The following is a 17,334-nucleotide window of genomic DNA, read 5'->3' on the forward strand; positions in this document are numbered from 1 at the left end:
TTTCACATTTCCCTCTAGTCCCTTCCAGTTCAGATTGAGCAATCCAGGGTATTGTTGAACAGACCTATCCTGTACCTACCAGCTTCCTCATTCATTTGCATAGGCATTTCTAGACTGTGAGCTCAGCTTAAGTATCAAAAGTTAATGCAAGAAGCCGAACTGTCTTATCTACCTACATTTTGAAATAAAGACTTAAGATGCAGAAGTTAAAGAAAGGCAATTCTTTGGATTGTGTTTGCTTAAAGAAAAAGAATGTGATGGAGGCCGTTTCTTTAGCTAAAGGAATTCCCTTTGAAGTTGGAGTTTGTTTTGCAAATATAAGGCCTTATGAGCTGCCTAAGGAGCTGAATCCAGGCTCTCCAATAAAAGTTCAGTGATATGGTGAATTAGGGTGACACTGTAAACAAACCACTGGCACTAGAGTTTGAGACATTTCTTCCTCTGACACCTTCTTAATGAGCCAGAAAATAATTTTTATTGAATTGAATGGGGTGACATTGGCTAATAAAATTATACAGGTTTCAAGTGTACAACTTTAAAATGTTAATTGAATGACATTACATTATCTTCCATATTTATAAAAACAGGTTAAATTGGAGTTTCGGGTGACTTGTCCGAAACAACAAACAGGGCAGTGCCTTTGTTGATGAATTGCTCACATTCCACGAGGCAGAGTCACACCCAAACCCCTTGGGAACCAGGGCTACAATCTTTGATCTACCGAACCCTGCATACCAGCACTAATTGGTTTTAAAAGTACCTAATTTATTATTTTTCAACATTCAACTTATATTTCTTTAGTGAATGACACCATTTCTAGTGGTGCAAGTTAATAGGATGGAAGAGTAATTGCACTTAAAACCCAATGTGATCAGCCTTCTCAATTTGCAAGGCTGGTTTCTGAACCTACTTCCTGTCCTTCCTGTGCCCTCCTTGCCACACCAGCTCACTCCCTCACTAGGCTCCACCCCTTCCTCTTGCTTTTTTGGCTCTGTTTTCTCAATGACAGTCATATCTCTTGCTAAAATACAGCCCTTTTATGTGATATATATATAGGTAATACGTGAGTGAGGGGGAGCAGAGTTTGACACACCAAAATATGCCTTTATTAGGATATTGATTATTTTAAACTTTTTATTTTTAATAAACAAAAGACTCAGGAAGAAGCTTTGACCTGACCCCTAACTGTATAAAAGAATTTAAATAGAGGACCTGCTCAAGTAAGGGAACTATTATCATAGATAATTATATTTTAATATGAACTAAATGTGGCAGTGTGTGGGGGGGGTAAGTCTTTTTGTTAGACTCCCCTCTGTGACCCATTGTTTCTGGGTGGTCCTGGAAAGAATTTGTTCACCAAGTGTTTGCTCCTCTCATCTACCTGTGAATTGCTGACCTTCCCTTTGAAGTCCAAGCTACTACCCCCTTTTCTTCTTAGCTCAAGAAGGCATAAAAACTTCAACTGCCCCATCTGTTCTGGGGTCCCATAGTCTTACCGAACTCCTGTATGTACATACATAATCAACTTTGGTTATTTTCTCCAGTTAATCTGTCTCATGTCAATTTGATTATTAGATCCTCCAGAAGAAATATGAGGGAAAAGAGGGGAAACCCCTACCCCACGTGAGCATGATAAAAATGTCAAATAGCATAAAAGAGAACCATAAAAATGAATCCTCCTTTCCACTCTCTTTTTTTTTTTTTTTTCTCCCTTACATTCTTGTTTTCCAGTCTTTAGTTTGCTGTTAGTTTCTTATATTTGGCTGATGATAATTTATGCACATCCAAATAGTAGCATATTTTAATGTTCTGCTTTTTGCCTATTTTATTAAATAATATTTTGGAGATTGTCCCAGACCAGTACATACAGAAATGTCTTGTTTTTTTGTTTTGTTTTTTTTTAATATATCTTTATTGATTTCAGAGAGAGGAAGGGAGAGGGAGAGAGAAAGATAGAAATATCAATGACGAGAGTCATTGATCGGCTGCAGCCCACAACCCGGGCATGTGCCCTCACCTGGAATTGAACCCTGATCTCCTGGATCCTAGGTCGATGCTCAACCGCTGAGCCACGCCCAGCAGCGCTGTTCTTTTTTTTAATATATATTTAAAATTTTATTTTAGAAAGAGGAAGGGGGAGAGGGAGAAGAAAAACACCAACCAGTTCCCTCCCATACACATCCAAACCGGGGATCAAACGCATAACCTAGGTATGTGCCCTGACCAGGAATCAAAACCACAACCTTTTGGTGAACAGGACTATGCTACAACTGACTGAGCCACCTGGCCAGGGTGCCCTGTGCTTTTTAAAGTTGTATAATATCACGTAATTCAGCTAAACTCTCTGTCTGGATGTATGTGTGTGCTCATGTGCACGTGTGAGTAATTGCATTTTAGTTCCAGGAGCATGTAGTGTCTGGCCCTCCTTTTGTCCCAATGCCTGGCATTCTCCTTCTTTTCAGAATGCCCTCCTTATTCCTACAGGCTCCAGCCCCAGAGGTTGTACATTGGGGTATCCAGATACTCTAAACCCTTTCCTAAAACGATATGGCTAAAAATGTGAGAAGAGAAGAGAAGTTGGTTCTTTAAAAGAAAGCCTTCAATTAAAACCAACTGACATTTGTGCTGGGACCTGAAGATATAAAAGGGAGGAAGAAAGCATTCCAGCCCTCAAGTTTCTTGCAGCCCACTGGAGAGACAGGCTGGAAAACCAGTGATTATTCAACAGAGAGGGGGGAGTCTGTTGTGTATTGGTTTGATATGATTTCAAATCCATTTGTTTATGACAAGTAAAACTGTTTTAATCCACCTATGGCCAAGGGACATTTAGACTATAAAAACTGAGTTTGTGAGGACTGTTCAAGAGTTTTTGGTCTGGGTAAGTGAATGCTTTGCTGACTTAAAAGGTTCTCCAGAGATCTGGAAATGCTTGCTCCTTCTGTGACTCTTTGGTTGGCAGTGGCGCTAAACTATGTAATGGTCCCTGGAGTGATAGCCCTTTGAGCAGCATAGCTTGTCTGCTAGCACTGGCATCTTCGTTCAGTAGCAACATGCTCTAGCAACAAGGGACTTTCATTTTGCGGTGGTAGCTGAAAGTCAGCTTGCAGTTGGTTAAGCCATCTCTCCCAAGAAACCAAACTCCTATAAATGGTACACCTCTAAATTTGGATTTTATTTCTTTTGCCTCCCCTTGCCTGTGATTAAAATGTCATTTGTTGCCCGGCCGTGTGGCTCACTGGTTGAGCATCGACCTATAATCCAGGAGAACATGGTTTGATTCCCAGTTAGGGCATATGCTTGGGTTGCTGGATCGATTCCCAGTTGGGGGCGTGCAGGAGGCAACTGATCAATGACTCTCTCATCATTGATGTTTCTATCTCTCTCTCTTCCTCTCTCTGAAATCAATAAAGATATATTTTTAAAAAGTCATTTGTTTGGAGTATGTTATTTCCTATATTTGGCTCATTAAGAGATATAGTATTCTGTATGCTACTGGTTTGTAAAATTATTGTAATTCTCACAGTGAACCTGTGCTAAATAAATTGCTGGTAAAGGTAGAATCAGTCTCTGAGTATAACTTTGCTGCCTCCAACAAACAAAAATAAAACAAGAGCCCAGCCGTTATGGCTCAGCGGTTGAGCATCGACCTATGATCCAGGAGATCATGGTTTGATTCCTGGTCAGGGCACATGCCCGGGGTTGCAGCTCGATCCCCAGTGGGGGGGGTGCAGGAGGCAGCCAATCAACGACTCTCTCATCATTGGTGCTTCTCTCTCTCCCTCTCCCTTCCTCTCTCTGAAATCAATAAAAATATATTAAAAAACAAAACAAAAACAAAACAAGAGTCTCATAGTGGAGCAGGGAGAGGCCAGTAGTCACAAGGAAGTGAAATTGAGGCTGAGGCCTTGGAGAAAGGTTGGCCAAGGTAATAAGGCAGTTGTGGCTTGGATTGTGGGGAATGGTAGGGAAAAAATTTTAAGAACTGAATCCAAATTCCCCTGGGCCTTTAGCACCAAAGTAGGTACACACTAGGAAGGCAGGCAGGAAACATGTCGCCAAGCAAGATAAACCTACTCTCTGGTGCCTATAGAAATGGACCTTGACTCTTCTGACAAACCTATGTGGGCTTCATCCGTCCCAGCAGCCCAGGAATGGTTCCTCAGTATTACTAGAGAATTTCTAATTCAGCTAGGAATATCAGCATAAACAATGTTTGGAAACCTAATGAGGCCATGTCAATGGATCATGAAGAGTAACTGGCAGGCACTTCAGCAAATTAGGAGCAAAAAAGATCTGGGTTTCCACTGCCTCTGTGACTTTGAGCAAGCCCCTTAACCTTTCTGGGCCTCAGTTTCTTGCTATATAATTCATTCACTCAAAAATATTTAATAAGTGTCTACTATATGTTAGGCACAAATCTTGGCCCTGGGGAGGCAATAGATAAAAGAGACAAGTGTTAGGAGACCAGATAATTTTACTCCACATATCCTGTTTAAAGCCAGCATTTTATATTTGTAAGTGATATTACTGATAATCAGGCATTTGTGAAAATGTTTTTCTTGTCTAGAGAAAAGACAGAAATCCATGCCTTTTTGCCTTTCCTTCTCTCTCCAATATCACTGCCCACCCTGTCTGTTCCCCAAGATCCCGCCCCCCTCCCCAAGTTTTCTTTTCTACTGTAGAGTTTATTCTTCCTGAAGTGACTGACTGCTGCTTACCCTTCCACCTTCCCCTCTGCTCTCCATCGGCCTTTCTCTCTGTCTTCTTCCTCCCATGTTTGGTGGCCTTTTTGTGCTGGTCTTTGAATGCAGTGGGGAGAGAGGGGCGGCATGCCAATAGCTGTGGACGGGACAGGATGTTTGAGGCTTTGTTGGCACGCATCCAAGCCTCCTCCTTCAGAATCTGGGGATGACTAACTTGCTCTCTGGCTTTGTGCAAGTCTTTTTACCCTTAAGGGCTTTGATTTTTCTTTGTGAAAGGTGAGTGGGCTGTACAATGTGATTTCTAAGTCTCCAAGCTCCAAGCTCTAAAATTCTAAGAAAAAAAAGCTCTCAAATACTCTGCTGGCAGGAGTATAAAGGGTCCATCCCATGTAGAGGGTAATTTGGTAATATCCTTCAAAATTACATATAGCTATACCTGTGGATCCAGTAATTCTACCTCTAAGAATTTATTCTGTAGTTGTACTTGCATATGTACCAGATGATATAAATTCAAGGTTGTTCATTGTAGGTTCGTATATGAAAAGATTGGAAACATTCTAAATATCCATCAATAAGGGACCAGATAAATAAATTATAGTATACCTTTACAGTGAAACATTGCATAGCCATAAAATAGAAGGCAGATACAACAAAATACTATATAGCAAAGAATGAACAAAGTACTGTTACATGCTGTAGTGTATGAATATCAAAACAATGTGGAGGAAATGTAGAGCAAATGAAACCAAACACAAAAAGCACACACTGTATGAATCTATTTGATTGAATTTTAAACACAGGAAAAGAGAATCTCTGATATTAGAAGCTGAGATAGTGGTTATCCCTGGAGGCAGAGCAGTGGACTGGAAGGGGTCACAAGTGGGTTCTGAGGTGTTCATCATGTTCTCTTTATTTATTTAGGAACTGGTTACACAATTGTGTTTGATATATGAAAAATTATGACATGTGCAATTTTTTGTATGTATTCTATACACCAATAAAAATTTTAAAAGAATACAGAAAGCCCAGCTGGGCGTGGCTTAGGGGTTGAGCACTGACCTAGGATCCAGGAGATCGTGGTTTCATTCCCAGTCAGGGCACATGCCCAGGTGGCTGGCAAGATCCCCAGTTGGGGGCCTGCAGGAGGCAGCCAATCAATGACGGCTCTCATCATTGATGCTTCTATCTCTCTCTCTCCCTTCCTCACTCTGAAATCAATAAAGATATATTAAAAAAAAAAAAAAAAGAATACAGGAAAATCTATATGCACTGATATAAAACAATCTGATATATATATATATTATGTAAAAAAATCCAAGTATAAATCAAGCACTGCCATTTGTGTAACAAAAAAAGGGGGTGAGGGGGACTATGCCCTGGTCAGATAGTTCAGATGGCTAGAGCATCATCCTGATACTCTAAGTTCGACTCGTAAGTTCGACTCCCTGTCAGGGCACACACAGGAATCAACCAATGAATACATAAATAAGTGGAACAACAAATCAATGTTTCTCTCTTTCTCTCAAATCAATACACAATTTTAATTTAAAAACAGGGAAATATATCTGTATTTGCTTATGTATGCACACAATACTTCTGGAAGGATGCTCAAGAAAATGACAGCATTAGTTGTCTGTAAGGAGAACTTCTTAGCTGTCTATGAGAAAGACTTTTACTGCATATTTGGTTGTACATTTTGGATTCCAATTCTGTGAGTTTAGGAAATACTCAGAAGTATTTGGAAAGAAAGAAAATAGGGGAAAAAAGCAAAAATAGTATTGAAAGTATAGCTCAGAACTCAGTGGTGGGGAAGTGGGCGGACAAGGAGAACCACTCTCTTTTTATGTTCACGACTTTAGCCATGACCAGAAATTAGTAAAAAAAAAAATTTTTTTTCCTTAAAAGCTGCATTTATTGGATTAAAAGAATAAGATAATACATATACTGGTTATAACAATTAAGATAATTCAAAGATCTATAAAGAAAAAGAACTTCCTTCCACCCACACCCCCCTCTTTCAGCCCTCTGAGGTATCCAGTATGATCAGCCTAGTGCAAATTCTTCCACCCTTTTCTCTATGTTCACATGGAGATATATATAAATGGTCAGCAATATACTAACAGGATCATATCACTCTTTATCACTCTAAAAAGTGCCTTTTCCACTTTAGCAATGTATCATGGACAGTCCCAGCAGCTTTGGCTCAGTGGTTAGAGCATCGGCCCATGGCCTGAAGGATCCTGGGTTCGATTTTGGCCACGGGCATGTACCTTGGTTGCAGGCTTGACCCCTGGCCCCAGTTGGGGGGCACGGAGGAGGCAACCAATCGATGTTTCTCTCTAGCTCGCTCTCCCTTCCACTCTTTCTGAAAAGCAATAGAAAAAATATCCTCGGGTGAGGCTTACAAACAAACAAAAACAAACAGAAATATATTCTCTGACAGTTCTGGAGGCCAGAAGTCTGAAATCAAGGTGTCATTCTAGAGGCTCTGAGGGAGAATCTCTTCTATGCCTCTCTCCTAGCATCTGGCAACTGCCAGCAATCCTTGACATTTTTGGTCTGTAGGTGCATCACTCCTACTTCTGCCTCATTCTTTCCATCTTCATCTCCGTGTCTCTGTATCTCAAATCTCCCTCTGACTTTTTCTTATAAGGACACCTGTCATTGGACTTATGGTCCACCCTAAATCTAGGATGATCTCATTTCAAGATCCTTAACTTAATTATATTTGTAAAGATACCATTTCCAAATAAGGCTATATGTTCACAGGTGCCAGGTGGACATATCTTTTGGAGGACCAACATTCAACCCACTATCGCATCATTGTGTATAACCTTACAACTGGTAATTTCTGTAGTTTTCCTACAGGGCGACTTAATGTATTTTTTGATCAATGAATAGGTATGTTTATTTTAAATTTTAATAGATATTCCCAGAGTTTGTGTCAATTTACATTCCCATCAGCCAGGTACCAGGGCTTGTTTCCACATGCATCACTCATTGCTTTTGTTAATGTCTGACAATCTAATGAGAGAAAAATGGATTATTGTTTTAATTTTCTTTTCTGTAACTATTAGTGAAATAAAAATCTTTTAATTTGGATTTTATCTTCCTTTCATTGCCTGCTTGTATACTTTGCCCATATTTTAAAAACATTGAGCTATTTGGCTTTTTAAAAAATCCATTTATAGAAAGTCTTTTATGTTAGACATACAATGTGTTAGCCATATGTTTTGTGTAGTTCTATTCCGTCTATTGTTTTATCTTAAAAAAAAACACTTGTCTTGTCATTGTGATGTCATGCAAAACTTTAAAAATATTTATGGAGACAAATGTTTTGATTTTTTCTTTAATGATTCTGGACTTCCTGTCTTGCTTAAAGTCTCCCCTCGCTAAAGTGATATTACTATTCTTTAAAAAATTCTCTCTAAGTTTTTAATTTGTATATTTTAGATCTTTAATTCTTCTGGAATTTATTTTTGAATATGGCATGGTTCTACTTTTGATTTATTATGAATAGTCAATTAAACCAAGATCAGTTATCGAACAAATAATTCCTTTATCATCGGCTTGTTTGCCACCTTTGCTTTATTAGGTTCTACTTCTAGATTCTCTCCCAGAGCACTCAACTATTTGCCTGAGCTATTATAGTAGTAAGTTACAATTACTTTACAAATAGCTTTACAGTAAGTTAAAATATTGGTTTTCAGTAAGTGAAATTCGAGTGTGCCACTAAGAGAGCCATGAAATTTCCCGGTGAGGTAAAAGATAACAGGAGATAAAGGTCTGACAAACGGCTGGGTAAACCATAAGGCTCTGCAGCAAATGTTAGCTGCTGTTACCGCAAAAATGAACATACAGAAAAAGAATCTTGAGCCTGGAAGGCTAAACTTTTTCTTTTATGACCATTAGCATTGCAGGGAATGGAGGGCCAGCTGTGGGGCAGCTGACCTAGTGTTCCCAGCCGCACGACCGGGAGACAGAGGGGAAGGGGTAAAAGCAAAGTACTGCCTGCGCTCGGGAACCGAGGTATCTTTTCAAAGTCGCAGAACGGAATTAGGGAGAGGAACTGCGAAGAGACGGCCGGCAAGGAGACCCAGGGACACGGGGGTCTCTCGGGAGGTGGCTGCGAAGGTCGGCGCAGGAGGTGCATCTCTCCCCAGCTGCTGGCTGGGGATTCCCGAGCCTGCGGACCTTCGGGAGCCACAGTCTGCAGCACGACCACAGCGCAGCAGCGGGGCTACCCGGTGGCCAGCCGGAGAAGACCGGGCGGCAGAGTCGCCGGTCTCCGGCCCCGCCCGTCCCGTCCCGTAGGTTTGTGGCTGCGGCTGCGGGGCCCCGGATTGGCCCGAGCGGACCACGGGGCGGGGTAGCCGCGCGCGCACGCGCGGGCGCGGTCACGACAGCGGCGCGCGCGTGCTCCGTCGGTCGGTGCGGCGGCGGCGGCGGCCTCGGAGGAACGGGGCGGGCCATGGCAGTGGGCAGCAGGACAGTGTAGCGCCGCGCGGGGCAGGCGGGAGGTGACTGAGAGAGACGGAATGGGGGCGGCGCAGCTGGACGGTCGCGGTGGTCTGGGCTGCTGACCTCGCACCCGGAGCTTGGAGCCGGCGGCTGCGGAGCGCCTGGCAGGTGAGTGTGGCGGAGCGCGACCCGGATATGCGGCGCGGCTGAGGGGCGGCGCGGTCGCGGCAGCCCGCTGAGGTGCCCCCGAGCGGGCCGGCGGCTCGCTCTTGCTGACCACAGCCTGTGGTGCCGGGGACTTCGCTGCCGGCGCCGCGCTTCCTCCCGGCTCGGGGGACTCCCGCCCGCCGGCCCGCGGGGGCGCCTCGCTCAGCTGCGGCCCTCCGGGTTTCTCCTAGGTGAGCGGCTCTTCCCGGCCTCTCGCCGCAGAGACGCAGCTGGGAGCCCGGGGCCGCCGGCGCCGTTGGTCGCTTTCCTGAGGGGAACCTCTGTGGAGAGGCAGTGTCCTTGCCCCCTGCGTCTACATGGTCAGCCTCAAAGCCTCCCGACTCTCGGGTGCCTTTTTGCGCAGAAGTGTATTTTAGGGGCAGGGATCCTGGGCTGTTTGGGTATGGTCGTGTTTTCAAATCTTAGCGCCGCCACTCATCCGCCCTGGGGCCTTGGGCCAAAGTGTCGTGCTTTGTTAATGGGAATAATAATACGTACTTCACAGGCTTCTTGTGAGGATAGGATTGGAAGGTGTGCAAGACCGAACAGCTAGTGATCGGTAAATGGTAGGCTATTAGGAGCAACCCTGGTGCATCATCTTGTCAGCTGTTGCTGATTCTTGGCTGCGCGCGTACGTTTGGGGGGCACATTATTTCGGAACTACTCTGGTGTTGAAGTAACCTCCACTGGAATTGCTTAATACTGGAGTGGCATTAGAATCCTCTAGTCTTACCCTAGAATCCTGTAGTCCCTTGCTTGGGTTGCCTTGGAATACCTGTCTCACGTACCGAGTGGGAATTGTTGCTGAAATAAAACCCAGCGAATTTAGGATTCATTTAGGATGGAAGATGGCGGGACACACAAACTTGAAGTGCTTTGCTGTTTAAATAATCTTAAGTGGCACTTAGACTCTGTCACTTGTTACAGAGTATAAACACACGATGAATATGGAAACAGACTCCTTTTTTCTGCATTGCTACATCCGAAGGGAGTGACAAGTGCTTTTGTAAACATCATTGTGGGTAGTGTTATTGTCTGGTGAAGTCATCATAATTAAATTAGATGAGTACTTATTTTGAAGCACTGAATGAATGTTTGGAAATATGATTCCTAATTAAATCATCTTCAACGAGTCAGAATTCTCAGCAGTTCATTAATCATTTGGGGATTTTTATGCTATGCTCTAAGATTTTTATGGTAAAAGCAGAACTGTTGAAGTCATGATAATGTAGCATAGGAGAGGATGTTCAGGATAAAAATCTTAACCTAGTTTCAGGGGGCAAGTCTACAACAAAGTAGAACTCTTAGGCTTTAAAACTGGAATTGTATTCACTAAAGCAAAAATGACTAAAAACAAAAAACTTTTGTTTTATACTCCCTGTGTTGCTCTGATGAGGGTCTTCTACCTTCAGGTTTTTTTTAAGAAGTGGAAAAGTTGAGTTGGGTTTTGATTTATTGCCGTTTTGCCCCTCTTGCCTATATTTCCTGATTTTTCTAGCCACTCATTCATAAAGGCTTTTGATCCAACTTGCTTTGTGAATGTGAACAAAATACATAGAAAATAGTTAAAGTGAACTTTATAATTTAAATTATGTTCTTCCTTGTAGTCTAATTATGTATTTCCTAAATTATGATCTTCCCTTTTGTCTATCTTTAGACTGGTGAACCCAACAGTAGAAGCACTGTTAGCTACTGTGAAAAGGCTAGGGGTCAGAAGTCACATCTTGGTTCTAGGCCTGGACGTGGGTCCCAAATATCTGGGGCTTTGGGGATGTCACTCAGTCTTTCTGGGCCTCAATTTTTTTTTTTTTAAATTTATGGACTTTGAGTGTGTGTGTCACCAGCAGGTTGGGAGGGTGGTGGTGGACTAGAGAATTGTGTTTATTATACATATAAAGGATATTCCAGGATATTATATTTGCCATTCTCTTTACTCTTTTTCTCTCTTGTTGACTTTTCCTTCTCTTCCTGAATTCAAACATTCTGATGCCTCAGGGTTTTCAAGCTTGCCCCTCTACTTTTTTCTACCTGTACTCCTTCTGGATGATCCTATCATACATGCCCTGTGGTTTAAATACTATCAATACATTGTTGAGTCTCAGATTGTTATCTCGGGTCCTGAACTTCAGATTTCTCCTGCTTGCTTACGTGATATCTTCACTTTGTCTGTAGGCATCGTAAACTTAACATGTTCGAAGTGGAGCTCTTGATTTCCATTCCTCAACCTATTCCTTTCCCAGCAGTCTCCATTTCATAGGAACACCCCTCTGCCCCCCTCCTCCACCTACCTCACTTAAGTTAAAAATCTGGTGTCCATCCTTAATTCATTCATTTGCTTCACTCCTCCTCCCCTACCACACAAGTAACCAGCAAAATCGGTCAATTTTACCTTAAAATATATCCCAAATCATTTATTGTTTTTATCTTCACTGCCCCAATTCTTACTGAGTAGTAGCTTCCTAACTAGTCTCCTTGCCTCTTGTCTTACTCTCCTATAATCCTTTTTCAAACAGCAGTCAGACTGATCTTTACTTACTTTCCTGCTCATATAGCTTCTCATTATACTAAGAAGTGAATCCAAACTCTTTACCTGCATTATCAGCTAATTATCTTTCTTAAATTTTTTTTTGTTCTTTATGGTCTTTTTCCTCCAGCATGCAAGCTGATGGCAGGGATCTCTCTGTCTTCTTGGGCTGTTTTCATTAATTAGAACAGTGATTGGAACATTCCACTAATGCTGAATGAATGAATGTGTGAATGAAATAAATTATAAAATATTCTGATTCCAAGTATATCATGTACTGAACACACTTTACATTTCTTTGGCCTCAGACTTGTGTGAATAAGGAAGTAATCAGAGGGCCTAGAGTTACTCAGTTAGATACCCTTATTCCCTCAGTCTTCATTAACATACTGTACTTCCTGAAAAGGCTAAGCATTTAGACCTTAAGCCACTGATAACAAAACAAATGTGAATTTTGTTCATTGTGTACTGAATCATTAGTGTTTTTGCAAATACGGAACCAAACAAGCTTTCCATCCTGTTTTGTTATTTTGAGGCATTGAATTTTGATATTAACTGGAGGGGATTGGTTCTAGAATGGGGTAGTTTGATCTAATATTGTATAACAAATCTTTAGTGTAGCAGTTGGAATTTTTACAGAGAGCAAATATTTTTATTTCAATTACACTATTTAAAAAAAAAAATCTGAGACTCTCCCCCACCTCTTGCGAGTGTGTGCACATGCATTTGTATATATCCTCTGAACCATTTGATTTGAAGTTGTCCTAGCTTACTATATCTTGGGGATAAATCCCTATTACTTGGTTTCTATTAACCGCTCATTTGACATCTTTGTCATGTTGTAGAAAGAGGCAAAAAACAGGATTTTTTTTCCCTCTGCCTGAGAATGAGTTTAGCCCTAAAAACTGTCTAGCAGGTATGTGAACAAAGAAGGGTATGGAAAAATTACAAGTGTACAATTCCATTGTCAAAGTAGAAGTATAGGAAAAATACATGGAGGAGGAAATCCTAGATTAGAGGAATAATATTGACTGAAGAGAAAAGGAAGATAAGGGAAAATAGAGATTTTGAGACTTATGTGGGACAGCTTCCCTCTTAGCCCTTTTACCTCACTTCCCTTCCCAAATTTTGACACTTGGATACTTTCCCCTCTGCCCCTCTCCATTCCCGGATGTGTATGGACTATTTTTCTAAGGAGTGTCTGTGAGCCTACTGTGTAGTGCAATGTCAGAATACATTGTGGGAGAGCAAACTATCCTTTTATTTATTTTTTTAAAAATCCAGAAATCAGCTTTATTTTTATTTTTTAAAATTGATTTTAGAGACAGAGAGGGAGGGAGGGACAGAGAGAGAGAGAGAAAGAAAGAAAAAGAAACATCGATTTGTTCCACTTTTTAATGTATTCATTGGTTGCTTCTTATATGTGCCCTGACCAGGGCTTGAACCCTAAACCTTGGCATATTGGGATGACACTCTAACCAACTGAGCTATCCAGCCAGGGCTATCCTTTTCTTTATTTTTCTTTTATTTTTTTAAAACATTTTTTATTGATTTCAGAGAGAGGAAGGGATAGAGAAAGAGACAGAGAAACATTTATGTGAGAGGGAAATATCAATCAGTTGCCTCCCACACGGCCTCTTGACTGGAGATGGAACCTGGCAACCTGGGTATGTGCCCTGACTGGGAATCTAACCCCCCACCTTTTGGGTGTACGGGATGATGGTCTAACCGAGCCATACCAGCTAGGGCAGGGCTGTCCTTTTCTTGAAAAGGCCTTTTTATTTTCTCATAATTAAGGTCTGTAGTCTTGGATTTTTCAGCCATTGGAGTGGCATCAAACTGGTGCACTTCCTTTTTAAGTTGTTTTCCCATATATTCTATGGTTGTCTTAATGTTATCTCCAGGTTAAATAATTCTGAGTCACAAGCCTCTAGTTAAGAGGGAAGATGAAAGGGAGCTGATATATGATTGGGTATTAGTCAGCTTCTAGTTGCTCTGATAAAGCAGATTGCATATCTCTAATGTAGACCTTTCTTTTTCTGAATTAGTAGACATTTCTTTTTAGATGACTAAAGAGATTTGTTTGTTTGTTTTTGGTAAGCCTCACTTGAGGACATTTTCCCATTGATTTTTAGAGAGAGTGGAAGGGGTGAAAGGAGGTGGGAGGGGGGGAGAGAGAGAGAGAAAAAAAGAGAGAAATGTCGATGTGAGAGAGACACATAGATTGGTTGCCTCCAGCATGCACCCTCACTGGGTCCCTACCAGGGCCAGGGATCCACCCTGCAACCCAGGTGCGTGCCCTTGACTGGTAATCAAGCCTATGACTCTTTGGTGTGCAGGTCAACGCTTTAACTGGGCATTGAGCACACTGGCCAGGGCTAAAGAGATTTTAATAAAAAGACATTTCTAAAAGGGGAGTGACATTGATTTAAAAAAATTTTACATACAGTAAAGTTCACTTTTTTCCTGTATAGCCCTGTGAATTTTGACACATGCATAGATTCTTATAACTACCATAACTAACTGTATACAGAACAATTCCAACACCCCAAAGAATTCCCCTATCTTACCCCTTTGTAGTCACCTCCCCCCAATTCTTAATGCTTGGACTTCGTTGTTTTTTAAAGAGAAAATTTCTCACGTATAGAATATGTCAGAACTGGAATAAGTGGATAATTAATGAATCAACCTAATTGTTGGTTTTCTTTTAGAAATATAAATGAGAGAATTCCAATCTTCATAGTGGGTTTACATGGAATAAAATATTTAACCTTGCAGATGGAGGAATGTTTATAAAGGCTTTAAGTTAAAAATTATAACTTTTGGAACCTGTCAAGTGATGCAAGTCTCATGATGTCAGGTTATAATAGGGACCATCTAACAAAGAAATTTGGGGGCTAAGTCTGTGATAAAATCATAATGGACCTCATCACATATCCTATTATCTCATCTCTCTTTAGTAAACCCAGAATTCCCATTTACTGCTATCACGGAGTAAAGTAGAGATTAATTTTGTAAAGGATTATGCAGTGAAGTTTCAGTTTTTCTCCCTGGTCTGTCTCGTCTCTAGCATTGCTACTTCTGCTAGTCTATCCATTTTATTCTAGCACTTAAGAGTTTTAGGTGTTCAACTTTCCTAGGAGTTGAGGGGGAGGTATGTTACCTGTATAAAGTGTATTGCAAGTATAGCTTTCCATTATCCTATTAACTTGGTTCCAGCCTAAAGCAGTTAATCTAGAAATTCCATCATTTCCTCAGGAAATTCACAAATCCTTCCCCTGAAAAAATCCTGGCTTCAGGATTTATCTTTCCCTACCTCTTCACCAAGCATGGATATTTACTTATTTCCTCAAATACTTAAAGCAGATCACCTGAGGTTATTATTAGTTGACCCTTTGGGAATATTTATTGCTGAAATAATGTTAATCTGGATAGTCCTCTATATCCTGGTATTGCTAGAGCCAGGTCTGTAGCTCAGAATACTCTGGTTCGAACCCAGGAGAGACTGCTGCATTGCTGACCCTGTAGTTTGTCATCCTTCGTTGCTCCGGCCACTGGGGAGACCACCAAGCAAATGCTCATTTGCCTTCAAGGGAAATGTGATCCTGATTAGCCATGCCTTCAGGAGGATTACGTGGGTTAAAAGAAATCCTTGAGTAATTCAGAAGCTTTATTTAAACTGCAGTTTACCCACATTCCTGACTGTAGTTTTTTCTTTCATTTCTAATAACTTATTTATAATATTTACTAATTTCATATCTACTTTTACCATTTAGAAGTAATGTTAGTTGTGAAGTAGTGAAAAGATGGGAGGCGTCAAAGGAGTTAGATAATCATCAGGCATTGCCCCACATAATTTGGTGTTGACTGGGTGGTTTAACCACAGTGCTTACTAGACCTTGAAGACCTGAATTCCATGAATTCCTTACCTGCTGAGCCACTGGAAGAAATTTGAGGTGACCGTCAACCAGAGGTCATACTCCATTTTGAGACATTTGTACTTTACTAGCGTAAATGATTGAACTTTTGTGATTTAAATAATGAGATTTCAGATTGTCAGAGTTTTAAATTTAATGCACTTTGAACTTGTCTTTAATGGTTATTTAATTCAATATATTGACAGTTTTCATAGGAATGAACAGAAGACCTGCTTTTCGAAATAGAGATGCTCAGTTTTTGTAGCCAGGCCACTAACTACTACTTTCAAGTTACACGTAGTTACACAGTAATTAATTTCTATTAAATAGTTGAAATATGGTCATTTAAAATGGTTTGCTCTTGCTCAGGTGGGTGTAGCTTAGCGGTTGAGCAGCGACCTAGGATTCAGGAGATCGTGGTTTGATTCCCGATCAGGACACATGCCTGGGTTGTGGGTTTGATCCCCAGTGGGGGTGTGAAGCAGGCAGCTGATCAATGATGACTCTCTCATCATTGATATTTCTATCTCTCTCTCCCTCTCTCTCTCTCTGAACTCAATAAAGATATATTTAAAAAAAAAGAAAAAAAAAGATTTGCTCTTGAACTCTTGATTTAGTGTAGGTCCTGTATTTGTGTTACATGCCACTGAGTATTTGTGTTACATGCCACATGCTATTCCTGGTGACTCTGAATGAGTGATTTCCACATCAGCATCCTGTCCTGTCCTCAGCAGCACTGCTCAGCTCCTGTAGACTCATGCCTATGACTTCTTTCATGGAGTCAACCCATCTTATATTTGGTCTTCCTTTTTTTCCTACTGCCTTCTGTTTTCCCCAGCATTATTTTCTTCTCATGATGTGCCTGAAGTGTGGGACAGCTTCAGTTTTGTCATTTTTGCCTCCAGTGATACATCGTTGGATACAAGTGGATCCTTAATTTGCTCTAGGATCCACTTGTATCCCCCCCCCACTTATATTCTTTCTTGTATTCAGATACTTTAAAATCAGTGTTTTCCTCTAGCTTTATAAATCATTACAAATTTCTGCCATTATGTTATCCAAACAAAAATTGTAATTTGTGAGGTAAAACTTACCTTTGTAGTTGTATATTTTCAAAAGTTAGGTTTCGTATTTATCAGCTATATAGATGTCATTCCTCTTAATTAAGATTCATTATGGTTAACTTTTTGGCAGGATGTCCTGAGGAGAAATAATGAGAATTCTCTTAACATGCTTGTTTTTTGTACTGTGAGCATAAGAAAAAATTCATAGGAGTATGATGGTTGTTGGTTTGGACTAGGTTTGATCATTTGAAATTATTTCACTTTTGTCCTTTTGATGGCTGTGGAAATTTCACCTTTTCATTGGAAATCATTAATTGTTTTAAATCTTGATATACTTCACCCACCATTCTAGTGCTAATATTTTTCTTAACTAAGAGGCTTCTGGGTTTTAGGCCCTCATTCTTTCTACAAGGACTATATGTCTATGTTTATATAAATATTTTTTAGAGAACTTTATA

General features: G+C 40.9%; 1 protein-coding gene across 2 annotated transcripts in view; it reads left to right on the forward strand.

The window, feature by feature from the left end:
* Window positions 1–9,080: 9,080 nt before the first annotated feature.
* PIK3CB (phosphatidylinositol-4,5-bisphosphate 3-kinase catalytic subunit beta) overlaps window positions 9,081–17,334 on the forward strand; it is a 144,944-nt gene continuing 136,690 nt past the window's right edge. Inside the window, exon 1 of one of the 2 annotated variants that reach the window (XM_081160466.1) lies at window positions 9,081–9,332. The gene's annotated coding sequence lies outside the window, so the exon portion shown is untranslated. The remainder of the gene's footprint in view (window positions 9,333–17,334) is intronic. The other variant, XM_081160465.1, reaches the window with a different exon arrangement.

This window comes from Miniopterus schreibersii, assembly GCF_964146895.1.
Source record: "Miniopterus schreibersii genome assembly, chromosome: 15".
Classification (NCBI taxonomy): domain Eukaryota; kingdom Metazoa; phylum Chordata; class Mammalia; order Chiroptera; family Miniopteridae; genus Miniopterus; species Miniopterus schreibersii.